Source organism: Haemorhous mexicanus, chromosome 6 (assembly GCF_027477595.1).
Source record: "Haemorhous mexicanus isolate bHaeMex1 chromosome 6, bHaeMex1.pri, whole genome shotgun sequence".
Taxonomy (NCBI): Eukaryota; Metazoa; Chordata; class Aves; order Passeriformes; family Fringillidae; genus Haemorhous; species Haemorhous mexicanus.
Window position 1 is genome coordinate 24,484,710 of NC_082346.1, and position 12,935 is coordinate 24,497,644.

Here is a 12,935-nt window from a genome sequence, read left to right on the forward strand (position 1 = left end):
AGCTCCGAGTCCCAGCTCTGGCAATTTCACTGTAAATCTTGTGCTAGTTCAGGATTTTTTCTCACTGTCTTGGCTCCTGGAAACCTCTGGTCTGGCAAATATCTCTCCTTTTGCTTCTATAACACTTTCCACACTTCCTGTTATGGAAAGAGCATTAAAATGGGGTTCCAGTATTCTTGGTAGGCTGGGAAGAGAGAGGGGAAATGCATCAACTGATGCATCAACATGATTTTCCAGCAGTTTCATATCAGAGGGAGACAAAGAGGTATAGAAACAACCTGTTCTGTTTATTCCTTTTATGAACCAAGAGTCTTTGTAAATTTATTCCTGTTAACTAAAAGGCAACAGAAAACTAATGGCATTTTGTCTTTCTCAGTCTTTGTCCAGGGGTTAATGTGGGATTTCTAAACAGGAAGACTGGAAGAATCCTGGTAGATCAGTCAGTGGAGCAGAGTGTTGTGAACTCCAGTGCAAAGACCCAGAAGCTGCAAATCTTATACCAAAAGGAAGACCATGCACAGAATCATGTCAGCAAATAAGTGGAGGAGGAAGGTAAGGATTGTGAAGATGTATGAAACACACAGCTAAGTTCTCAGAAGTTCCTTACAGTTACCCATGATGATTTTAAGGGAAAATACATTAATTTATGATTCATTACATACACAGGATTAATTTTCTAATTTCTTATTTGTAATTAACTAATAAATATGTAAAGCATAAGTATTTCAATGCAGAAATATATTCACATGGAGGCAGGAGGCTATTGCTATTAAGCATAGTAAGCTTGGCACCTTGGCTTGAATATCAGTATCAGCTACCACTGAATTTTTCCTTCATGGCTTGATGATTACCAGAATATCAACTAGGAGAAGAAGAGGCTGGTAATGTAGGCTTACTACTGATTCCTGTAGCCTAGGAAGAGTCTGGAGCCTGTGGAAAACAGGGAAAGACAGCAAAGCTGTTGAGTCACAGTGCACCTTAAAGAATTGCCATTGAGTGGGGTACCCTGATGTCTGGAAGGGCACAACTAGAATTTCCTGCCTGACTCCTGCATCCCTCCCAGCCCAGATCACTGAGCACTCCCTGCACACAGTGCATTCAATGCAAACTAACTGCAGACTTATATCTTAGAGGATAAAACCTGCAACAGCTTTGAGGTGCTGCAGGAACAGGACATGAATGATTAAGAGCAAGCCCAGGGTCCTAGGTCCTGGCAGCCATAGAGGTACAAAACTGGGGTTATTCTAGGAGGCAGAGTGTATCACACCTCACCATGAAGCCAAAATATATTGCTCTGCCCGTGACCTGTGATGTCTGATGAGGTACACTGACCCCCAGGAAGCTGGGAAGAAGAAACAAGCAGTGTGTTGAGACTGAAATGGGCATCTGGTCTGCTGGCCAGGGAGGCCTCATGGTGCCGTGGAGGTGGGCATGCAGACCAACCAGCTAATCAGATGGAGACAGGATCCCCATCTTCCTCTATGTGGCCATGTCTGGGATTTGGTGGGGTTGTCCCTTCTGAGAAGGAATAATTTGCAGAGCTGAGCTGCAACAGCTAACTCTGGAAACAGCAAAAGCTCCTGAATTTGTGGTGGATATTAGGCCAAGAGACTCACTCTGCTCCCAGTGTAGTGATGGCAAAGCTCCCACCACTGTTGTCAGCTACTGTCTTACAGCAGTGGGATGAGCTTTTGGAAATCCTGACCTACCAGCTTGTCTTCTAGGATCAAAGGCTCAATTTCATTTTTCACTGTGCAACTGTCTTCTCACAGCATCAGCTCATCTCTTCCTCCCATCTCGACCATTTAATTGTATATGGCTATTTAGTGATTAAAAATGTAATGGGAAATTGGCACTTTCTTTCTGTTAACCCTTAAAACTTCTCCCTTCAAACTTCTGCACTTCTCTCACTTCCAGATAGCTGTGAAGAGAATATATGGATATCCACAACACTAAGAACAGGATCAGGCAGGCAGAACAGATGGCCAGTGCCTAATTCCTGATATATCACCATTTTGTGGTAAATGGAGAATCCATGCTGTCTGGTGAACACAGTGGCCAAAGCTCAGATTCCCTTGGTCCATATAATGGGGAGAGGAATGGATGAAGAAGCAGAGGAGACCAGAGTTTGAATTGTGACCATGGTCTGTTTGCTGTTCCCATCGACAGTGCCCCATGTGCTAATTATAATTTCCTTATTCTTTATATTTGACCAGGGCAAATGACAAAGTGGGGTGAAAGCCAAAAATAAACAGCCCTCAGAACAGCCTTCTCCACATCTTCCTGCTAATGGCATCTCTGAAGAAGACTGCTTGTTCCCCTTCAGACAAGCTTTCAGAGGATATTTTAATCCATTTTTAGTTGCAAATAGCATTTATCAGAATAAGTGTGGGCTGGTTGCCAGATCCTTCAGATCTTTGACAGCCTGGAGGGGCAAGTCTCTGAAAAATAGACTGAGTGTGCTTCTACAGCATGTTCCCCTGCCCAAGGGATTTTGGGAACATAATAAGCAAACATTCATCTGATGGACCAGAGCCCAGGAACCAGTGCTTTACTAAACCAGCCATTCCTCTGTCATCAACTCTTGTTCCCAGGAATCAGAGCTCTTGTTCCTGTCATCAGTGGGGTTGCTTCAGATTCAATTTAGCAATCATTAGGAGGCAAAGAAGCAAGGTTGGCAAAAAGGTTAGAGAGTCACTCATTTCTGAGTCACCGCTTAGAACACGGCCCTAGCTAATTGTGTTCTAAAATCCTTGCTGACAGTCATCTCATGGCCACCCCGTGGTCTCCGGTGAGTTCACCATCTTTGCCAAGTTTATAAACTGTTCAGAGTTATATTTTAGAAAATGCCATATTGAACATTAATTGGCATTCCCAGGGAAGGAAACCTGGAGCAGGCTGAAGCTTGAATGATTAATTATTTAAAAGATTAAATGCCCCCTTTCCCTGGAGAAATTTTGATACCAGGCAGTACCTGGGCAGCTTGCCTTAGTGCTCTGTCCTGGACTCTGGGGCTGTCATCTTTCATCAATTCTAAATCAATTATAACATGTCTTAGGCATAATATGTATGGTGACCTACTGCCTGACTTCCCTGGAAAAGAAGAAAGCCCCCACAGAGGGCTGGGGGGTAACATGAGAGATCTTGGGGTCTGATAGAGGTTGCCATAGGAGAAATTTAGGAAAATATTGCTACATTCATGGTGCATTGCTGTCCTCCAGCATTTGTCATAGTGACTTTGAAGACCATTTGATCTGGCCTTGATCTATTTATATCTCTTGTATTCAAAACCAGGCATCTGAAATGCAGATCAGAAGGGGGTTCATGAACAGTACCATGCAGAAAGCCTGTTGAGTCTGTGATACCTGAGACAGTTTTGGATGCATGATCCTGGCCCTGCGTCAGCATAATAATAATAATAAATTCTTTGCTGTGATGGAGGGAATTGTTGCATTTAAGCAAGAGTACAGTGGTACAGATCCACTTTTCTCTCTCTCCTGACCTGAGACCCAGTTACATGTTTTACAATGTGCAAAATATGTGTTTGTATGTTTTGACAGTCACAATAAACATTTCAGGACAATATGGGAATTTTCACAATGTCGCTAGGTTCTTGTTTATTTATTATTTGAGAGGGTAAAGCCCAGTAGCAACAGAACCCATCAGACATGTTAATGTGTAGATGCAAACAAGCCTTCAAGGAATATTAGCCAATCTTTTTCTGCCTATTCTATTCCACTGTGAGAGGAAAGAAGACTTGGCCGGAGGTGAGCAGGCAGATCATATTTCTAATTATGTCAAGTTTGAAGGCTGACTAGACAATCCTTGTGGCTACTGTTGACCTCCATCCATGCACTGTCAGGGTCTCGTGACCTGTCATTTGTTGCCTGGAAAATGCCAATAAACCTGACTTACCAGTTGTGTGTCATCCTCTCAACACCAGTAGGGCAGTTAAAATTTTCCTATCAAATACTCCTTTAACTTGATTGTATAAGGGAGCCTTTACCTTCTAGCTCGTGTCAATTCTGTTTCACTCTGTTTCCAAAGATGCATTTGGCTGTTGAGCAGGACAGTCTTTGAACAGTGGAAAGAGTAGGGGATGACTCACTGCTGCAGCAAGCTGAGGATGCTTCTGCTCGCTGCCTCCAGACTAATTAATTTATCATGAAAGTGGAGGAGTTTTGCTGAATGTCACCATGCTTGTTTTCCCTGCCTGGGCTTCCCCCATTATTTCTAGGTGGATCTTTAATGGAAAAATTGGGTCTGCCATCTGTAAGTGCACCCATCTCTCTGATGATGCTGCAGGCCTAAATGGGAAACACCAGCAGCATTTTTGCTTGCATGACTCCAGGCCCTGCACCATGACAGCGTGCCCAGGACACGTCAGAGACCACTCTGCTGAGAGTGGGAATAGCACCTGAAGTCCTATGGAGAAGGCAGCTGCTCCTGGATCACTGCCCCACATTCTTGGCTGCCTCCTGCCTTGATGCTTTACTTGTTGTGCCAGCTGGAGCCTTGGGGGAGCTGCTCCTGACTTAATCGCTCAATAAATTCCCCTGTGCAAATACAGATGAAAGCATCCCCCTCTCAGGGAGGGCTGGTGCCAGGAGTGTCAGACAGCAGTCCAGATAGTTGCATGGAAAGCTGGAAAGGACATTTTATGATCTTAGCAACAGGTTTGAGTCACAGATGTCCTTCCACTCATGCACCCCTGAATTCAGAGCCTGAAGGAAGAGCCTGAACTGCCTTGTCACAGCTATTCCTGCTCATGACAAAGATGGATTTACCCTGATGCAGATTTTTCATGGAAGTCAGCTTTGATATATCTGTTATGTAATAAAGCTTGGGCATCCTTGTGACTACTAAAAGTTCTACAATGCTTTCAACTGGGGAATAAACCCACCTTTTTCATCTTGGCTCAGCTGAATTCTCTCCCCTTCTTTTTTAGGGATAGGTGCTGATCCTCACCTAGGGAGGGGGCATTCAGGGGCGTTAAGCAGAGGGTTTAGCACTTAGAATTAAAAGAAAGTTTGCATCCCTGAGCATCTAAAAGTGATAGCTGATGAAATAAAACTGAATACTTGTGGGGAAATCTTTATAGGCCAAATGAGAAGGGATGAGCTCTGACAGTTCATATTTGACTACACCATCTGCAGAAGGTCACAGGCTCCATTTCGTGTTGAGGAAATGCTGAGGGTAGACTGTGAGAAGGAAAGAGGAAGCAAGCAGGGGCTTAAGCAATAAAAGAAGGGGAAACCAGAAATTACACTTGAAGGCAGGAGACTGGTGGGGAATGTCAACTCCTTACACTCACAGTGTTGCAGAAACAAAGGGGAGATCTTACCTGAGCAATGAGGGGAGAAAGGTCTGTGTATCTGGGAGTTGTATTTGTTTAGGTTATTTTGAAAATGCACTTAATCTTTGGTTTTGTCTTTGGATAATTATATAGACACAGGGCTAGAACTTATCATAAAAAGCTTTCATTGCAGTCTGGTAAGCAAAGATTCCTCCTCATTTCCCAGAGTCCCCTTAAAGTCAGCTCCCAGGGCAGAGGCAGTACACAGTGTGCACATATTCTGGGGGTGGCAATACAGAAATGAATAAGAAAAGTGTAGGGGGATCCAGTATGGGTAAATGGAGGTGGTATAGAAGGTAATCTTATCCCCCAATGAGTTGCAGCTGGACCAATTACTAAAGATTAGAAGCAGGCCTGATCTGAACAGGCCATATCTGTAACCAATAAGAACAAGAGGTATAAAAGAGTGGATTGGTAGGATCTGGACTCAGAGGAGTTGGATGACTGCTGCAAGGACCAGGAGCAGTCAGTGCTCAGAGAAGCTGCCTGTGAGAAACATCAAGGATGTTTGAAGCTCTGGCGAGATGAAATCCTTGCACAATAATGACGTTAGAACTCATGCTAACTAAGACAACAGAAAAGGGCTGCCTCTTGCTTTGAGTTCAGAGCACTTGGACATGCTGTCCTGGTGGCAGGCACACGCCAGAGACAGAGGGCAAAGTTTGCTCTTTTCCTGACAGGCCAGAGCTGTCTTTAGCATCTGAGTTCCTACCCTGTCCTCCACCGCCCTCTTGTAAAGGACACTTGGACAGAACACTGTTTTTGGATGGGCTTCCAGAGACCTTTTAAGGCTGTGGGGTTTTTCCTTTGTAGCTGCAATTTACTGGTAAAACTTGTCTGAATTATGCAGGCTTTTACGGTGAAATGGGCTCAAGAACCTCTATTTTTAGTCCGGCTCTAAACAAGTGCAAGAATTACTGCCTGCTGGTGTTGTGTTCCTCTGTGGCCCTTTCCCTCACCAGGGCTGTCAGCTTTCTGTGCCAGGTAGCTGTAGGGTGGCAGGAACAGTCAGAGAAACTGGACTATTTAGTCTGAAAGAAATTGTAGGCTGCTTTTCCAGGACCGCAGAAAGCCAATCAATCCTCTTGATTTGTCACAACAAGCTGACGAGACATTACCTAGCAAGTCCGGGTCTCTCTCCAAACCCAAAAAGTGTTCTGGCTTTTGGAATATTGTTGATCAGGAGAGAGCATGAGGTGAATGTAGGCCTGTAGTTCTGGAGTACTGAGCGTGCAGGGCGGACAGAGCGATGTGTCTGGGTGCGATTCGGTACCGATGTTTCACACGCACGTTCCTTGGCGGGAAGAGCTGTGCTTGAAAAGCCATTTGCAATCATAACAAGCACTCAGGCTGGCTTGCAGAAATGTGAACTGTGGCAGAGTTCCCTACTCCAGTATCTGTTTATACAAAGCATGTGTGTGCTATCCCTTTGGTTTATATACAAATTGACATGGAGTCCATCCCAGGAGGCTTATGATCTAGGCTTAGCACTGAAGGATGCTGACTGTGGCACGGATGGGAGTGGCTGGAAAACACACTGGACCCCCCCCTCGGAAGAGACAGTGACTGCCATGAACCCGCTGTGCTAATCCCCACCCACATTTTTTCTCATTTGACCCCAGGTGCAGCAGGTACCAAACAACCTTGCAGCACACCTGCAGCCAGCTCTACCAGCCCCAGGAAGAGCCCAGGGAGCAGGAATGGTGGGCTAGGCCCTTCTGAGGCTGCCTCTGCAGCACACACATGTGTGTCCTGTCCCAACATCAACCCAACCTGCTGCCCCTCCTCAAGGCTCAGCTTGAACTAATCCACCAGTAATTCCTTATATCCATCTCCTTACTCTGTAAAAGCCATGAAAGTAGCTCCAGCCTCCTTCTTCCCATCTTGGTACAAGGGTGGTCCTTGGAAGTGCAGGAAATGTGCAGCCACCTTGCAAAGCCCATTCCCTGCCTACTGGACTCCCACTGCTGGCTTTATGGCTGAAGCTGCCCAGGCTGCTGCTGCTCTGTCAGGTACACCCCTATGGCTGAGGATGGAGGGTGGTGTGAGAGATGGTAAGGCCCAGGTGGGGGGCTTGACTTTGGATGGCTGGACTGTGTCCCAGGGCTCCTGAGGATCACTTGATGCAACTTGAACCCTTGTGGGCAAACAGTTTTGCAGACCAAGCAGAGAGGCTCTCAGGGCCTGTGTGGAGTTGGTTTCAAGGGGCTTTCTCACACAGAGTAAGGTGCACATGGAGGAAGGTGACATCCTTCCTGAAAGGCTGTGGCTGTCAGCTCTTCTCCCTTGCCTCTAAGTAGTGAAAAACCATGGGGACTTCAGCAGGTAAAACCTGTAACTGAGAGATCATCTTTGTTTTCTGTTGCCTGAAGACCACTGAGAGCTCAGGACAGGCCCCATCCTCCCTCCTGGGACACCTGTGAAAGTCTTGCCTTGTCTGTTCCAGCTCTCTTCTTGTGCCTCCCTCCACACTTTCCCAGCTCACGAGCAGTTCTGAGGATGTGAAAGGAAAGGACAGACTTTAGTCCAGCTCCCAGAGCACAGCCATGCCTTGTGATGCCCCAGAGGGATGCACCTAGGGCTGGAAGAGCAACAGCAGTAAGCATTGGCAGGGTGCAGCTCTCAGGCTGTGGGCCAGCTTGGCATGGCACAGCCTCCTGGGTTGTAAATCCCAGGGGTGTGTTCCATGTGGATAATTGCCTCTCTGCTTCCTGCAGAGCAGCACCAAGGCATCTGTTGCTGCTTTTCTGCTCGAAATCCATTCATCTGCAGACTGAAATGAGAACCAGCTGGTGGTTGTTGGGATTTATTTTAGAAAAAAAGAAAAGTCTTCTGTAAAGCATTATTCTGTTTTGAGTTCCTGTTTCCTTTCCCATCTGCCCAAGGAGCTGGGTTTGTAGGTCTCCCACTGTCTGCGTGTCCTCGCTCACGGCACGGCTCCTGTGTGCTGGGTCCCAGAGAGGCTCCAGTGGGAAAGGCCACTGGATTGCAGGTTGCATTTCTCCCCAGACTGTGCACAAGGGAGCTTGTGCAAACTCTGTTTGTTAGCTGGGTATGTTTTCATCTGCTTATGGTTTCCCTCCTCCTGAGTTTCCTGGATTTGAGCAAACCCAGAAATCTCAAAGCAAAACACCACTGAAACACCATCTGGTTTCACATCAAAACAGCACTTCCCAGGCAATGCTCTGCCAGAGCTCGAGTCTCCCTTGCAGCCTGCAACTGCACATTGTCACTGGCACCAGCACACAGTGGCTGGTTTGGTGGTATTCTGCACCCACAAATCCTCTGCAAATAAACAAAAACACAAGACATGAGGCCAGCTTTCAAAAACTGGGCAGAGCAAACTCAACAACATTGAGCAATCTCTGGACTGCAATTTTTACACCTTCCTTTGTTTTCTGTGTTTGATTTTACGAGAGTACAAAACTCTGCCTCATTTGTTTAAAGTAATAGGCCAGGTGTTGCTCCAAGTTGTATCAAAATTTATCTATATTTACACTCAGGTTTTGTAGGAAAGGAATACTTCTGTGACCTCTTATTTGTTGTCTACAGATGTCCTTCCTCTTTTTTCAGTTGGTGGTAGCTATGTGAAGGATTTACTCACTGGATTTTTAATATTTAATAAAGAAATTGTGGCTTTCAAAAAGATTTCATGTTCTTTTGCAACTTCTAATAGTAATTAAAATCTCTTTCATAACACAGCACAATTTGTTCAGATGTATTTCAGTGCTTTCAGAGGTATTTTCTGTTATTTGTTCAGATGTATTTCAGTGCTTTCAGAGGTATTTTCTGTTCTTCCTGGGCACTTTTCATATTTTTAAGACCAGAGGGACCTTTACGATTATCTGTTCTGACAATAAATCTTACCCAATAATTTCTGCTCCAACATTTCTTGAGTTGCATTGTATCTTTGAAAAAAGGCTGTTTTGCCTTCAGTTCAAGGTCTCAGACTGTGGAAGCTTATCCCATTCCTACGTAAATGGTTCTAATAGTTAATGGCTTTTGTTAAACAGTGCTCCCTATAGTTCCTCTGAATTTGCTTGGCTTCTAACCACCGCATCAGATGATATTCCTGGTTTTTTTTTTTTTCTATCTGATTAAAAAACTTATTTATTATAATTTCTTCTGGTGCTGGTAATTACAAATCATCTTTTGACCTTCTCTTGGGTAAACTTGGGTTGACCTTCTTAAGATTCTTGCTAGAAGTATGTTTTCCAGATGCTGTATCTTTCTTGAAGCTCTTCCCTGAACTCTTGACCATTTCTGTGTTGTTTTTAAACTGTGGACACTGACCTAAAACTACACATTCCCTTTTGCTACAGCAGAGTAGCTTCCGCTGCTGTTTCAACAGCAATGTATACTAAGATAATTCCACCTCTCTGCTATTGCAGGATAATTTTGTGCTTTTATGGCCAAGAATCACATTTGTTCTAGCAATAGGATCATGTTTTACTATGTATCATGACCCTTGGGTAAAGTCAGATTTTAACCAACCCTTATGGACATGCTATTTTGTGAGGAACTGTCTTCCACTGTATCCATGTAACCCTCACCGTCCTTTACTACCATATGACTGATCCAAATTTGGATGCATTAACTACCATAATGTACAACTTAATTTGTCATGTTGGACAGGCTTTTAGGTGGGCCTGTACATCTGAGCATGCTCCTTGTCTTTCCAAGCTCACCCTTTTTGTATCATAGTTAATGCTACCTGCTTCCCATGAGCAATACTCCTGCTGTGGATTGCTGTTTTCATAGGGCAATGTCAAGTGAGGCTGTAAAATTACTCCTGGCATAAATGTCCTGATAGAGTTATCTAGATTAGAAAAACTAGTGATGTCACCAAATATAGGACTGAGTTTTAATAAGACCTGATCCCATAAAAAGATAAGCACCTTTCCTAGAGAGAAAGTGGAATTTTTGTCTCTGCAGATACTAAAACTGAACCAGACAAGTCCCTGAACAACCTCACCACCTAATCACACCTGTTTGTGCAGAAGCTTTGATGAGGTGACTTCCAGAAGTCCCTCCCAACTCCAACTTTTCTGTAATTATATAATTGTGACTAATTAGGTCACTATTTTTAATAAATGTCACTGCTTTCTACAGTCACCTTTCTGCATTTCACCCTATTCCAAAGACAGTTTAACTGGAATAGGCCCTTCAGATTTAAATATCTTTTGTTTCAAATCTACTTAAAGAACTGTGTTTATGGATGAAATAGAGAGCACTTCATTATCAGGTAATCCTGCTCATCCCAAATACAAAACAGAGGTGCTTTCCAAAGATGTGTTTCTCTGCAGGCTGGCAATGTTATGGTGGGTGTCTACTGTAAGTTTGTCATGGGGGCTGACACTGGGTTACCTGCAGAGATTTGTCAGGGGCATCCCTCTTGCACTTTGGCCAGACAGAGACAACCACAGCCTGTGGCTGGGCTGCTGTTGTCCCTGGAGCAGGGCTACCAGGCTGGCAGTCTCCAGGAGAGGTCACTCCTGCCTGCCAGAACCTGTCGGCCCTGCCTCTTCCGAGGGCAGATCCGTACTCTCACCTCTGCAATATGCAAAGCATGGTGGGCTGGAAAGACATCTCTTGGAGGTGGAGAGAGACTTTCTCCTCACTCTGGCTTTCTCATTCTGGAAGCATCCAGCAATATCAGGAATGTCAGGCATTTGACTGGCCTGTGATTTCAATAAAACCTATTTGATCAAGTTCATTTTAAAAACAGAATATTTCCAAATCATTCTGCACTTGATTTGTCCCCCTGATCACAGTTCTTTTCCTAAGTACTGTGAACAGCCATTCTCAAGCTCCTGTTTGATTCCAATTCTCAATGGTAGTTTTTGATCAAACACCATTGTTTTAATTTGGACTGGAAGAGATCTCTGAAGATCACCTGGTCCTCCCATCCACTCAAAGCAAGACCAGCTGCAAAGCCACTCAGGGTCACGTTTGGCTGATTGCTGAATGTCTTCAATTATGGTGAATTCACAGCTTCTCCAGGAGCCTCTTGCACTGCTTCACCAGCTTCATCAGGGTTTGTTTTGTGTCTTAATGCCCAATTCCCTTGCTCTGCCCTTTGTTGAGTCTATGTAATCCTATTGTTGTGCTCTTTGTTGAGATATTCTGAAGTATTTCCATATCAGCTTTACCTTCCATTTCCCATATTAGTCTTGGTGCCCTTCCTGAAGTGTCTGAACTAACAGGGGCCAAGCATGCACTTACTGTACTTGGGGAAGTGTGTGGCACTACAGCTCTGCAAGTGTGTTTCGTATGGAGAAATGTGCTCTGGTGCTAGAGAAGCATGCTGGATCAGGAGGCAGCTGGAACCCCTGGCAGCTCCAGAGGGGCCTCTGGGGTGACATGGGGGACCACATGCCCAGGGCTGTGTTTGTGCAGCCATTTACCCATCTCTGTGATACAGCTGCTGCTTGGTTGTGGCTGCCTGAGCCAGGCATTGTGCTCTGGCTGCCTTCCCTGTTTGTTTTCTTCCTTGTGGGTTCAGTTGTTTTGCATCCGTAAGGCTGAGTGGGTGGTATGTAGTTTCTGTACACTCTGTTCTTTTAGTGGGTTTGGTTTAGTCTGTGTTTTTAAATGCAGGTAGTGCTTCTCAGAAGGAACATTACTGTCACTGAATGGCATCATCCATCTAAATACCTGGTTTAGATTTTACACCAGAAAATCTGAGATAGAAGCTGACATCTTCTTTTCTTCATCTGGTTAGAGGAAGTCACGATGTTTTTTCAGGGGAATCTTTATTCAAAGATCTCAGAAAATATAAACAAGTAGATACTTCCTCTGCTTTCCTTTGTCAGGCTGTCAGAATTTTCCCAGGCCACACTGCTTTGTGTTTTTCACTTGTTATTCCTTCTTTTGGATGACAACAGAGAAATGAGTTGACAGGCAGTGGTATCTGAGGCAGAGATTTGCTCTGGGGAGATAAGCACTCAGCTTTAAAGAAAACTTTGCTGTACTTTTGGCAAGGCTGGATCAGTGACCCTGCCACAGAGCAATGATGACTTTTGTCCAAGGGTATTCCTTTTGCTAAAATACACAAAATGCCTGAAAGAGCTGGTGCCTGGGACTGTCCTTTGTGGATGGGAAGGTATACATGGCTTTTTTTTCCAAGGGATATAGGCTAGGCTCAAACCTGAAAACATAAGCATAGGCTGACTTTACTTATAAAGCCAATCTCCTTCCAACAATACAAAATAGTATATTGCTTTCCAGACTCCTGAGTCTGGGTCCTTACCTTTCTTCTGCTCTCACTTACACTTTTGTTTCATCAATATAAAGTCTTGAGCCAGTAAAAGGGCAGGCTCAAGCCATAGGCTTCTCATCAGTTTGTTTTGTTTGGACCCAGTCAGGAGTTTGAAGGCTGAGTGCAGGGAAATGACTGGGACGACTGAGGTCTCTCTGGTCTTTGACTTTCAGCATCAGACCTTAGCAAATCACAGCATCTGACTCTAGTTAGATGGGAGTAGGAAGGGATGACTCAGACTTGCATGGCTATTTTGTGTTGGTTTGAGCTTAAAGCAGCAAAGGTTGGGGAGCAGAGGCTGGTAGGGGTTGTGCTAGT